This window comes from Charadrius vociferus, unplaced genomic scaffold, assembly GCF_000708025.1.
Source record: "Charadrius vociferus isolate BGI_N301 unplaced genomic scaffold, ASM70802v2 scaffold758, whole genome shotgun sequence".
NCBI classification, from domain to species: domain Eukaryota; kingdom Metazoa; phylum Chordata; class Aves; order Charadriiformes; family Charadriidae; genus Charadrius; species Charadrius vociferus.
The window spans coordinates 2,936,146-2,936,413 of record NW_009649934.1 but is presented as its reverse complement, the minus strand read 5'-3'; the positions used below and the strand labels follow the sequence as shown (position 1 = coordinate 2,936,413).

Below are 268 nucleotides of genomic sequence, written 5' to 3'. Positions count from 1 at the left end.
ACTGTGGGCTGCGTGCCACTGCCTATGCCACCGTGATCCCATGTCCTGGGCACCGTGGTCCCACGGGCACCTCGGTGCTGGGGACGCTGTAATCCCATGCCCTGGGCTCTGTGACTCCAGCAGCACCGTGATGCCACCTCCGGGTACCCGTGAACCCAAGGGCACCCCCAGCCGATGCCCAGGCACCCATCATCCCATCACCCCAGGGCCACCGTGACCCCCACCGAGAGGACGGGTGCTCCCCACGCTGTCTCGCACCCCATGGTCC

The 268-nt window shown here is 67.9% G+C and overlaps 1 protein-coding gene across 1 annotated transcript in view; it reads right to left on the bottom strand.

Annotated features, from left to right (window-relative positions):
* Positions 1-268, bottom strand: part of MST1R (macrophage stimulating 1 receptor (c-met-related tyrosine kinase)) — an 11,999-nt gene that overhangs the window by 3,408 nt on the left and 8,323 nt on the right. The window lies entirely within an intron of this gene.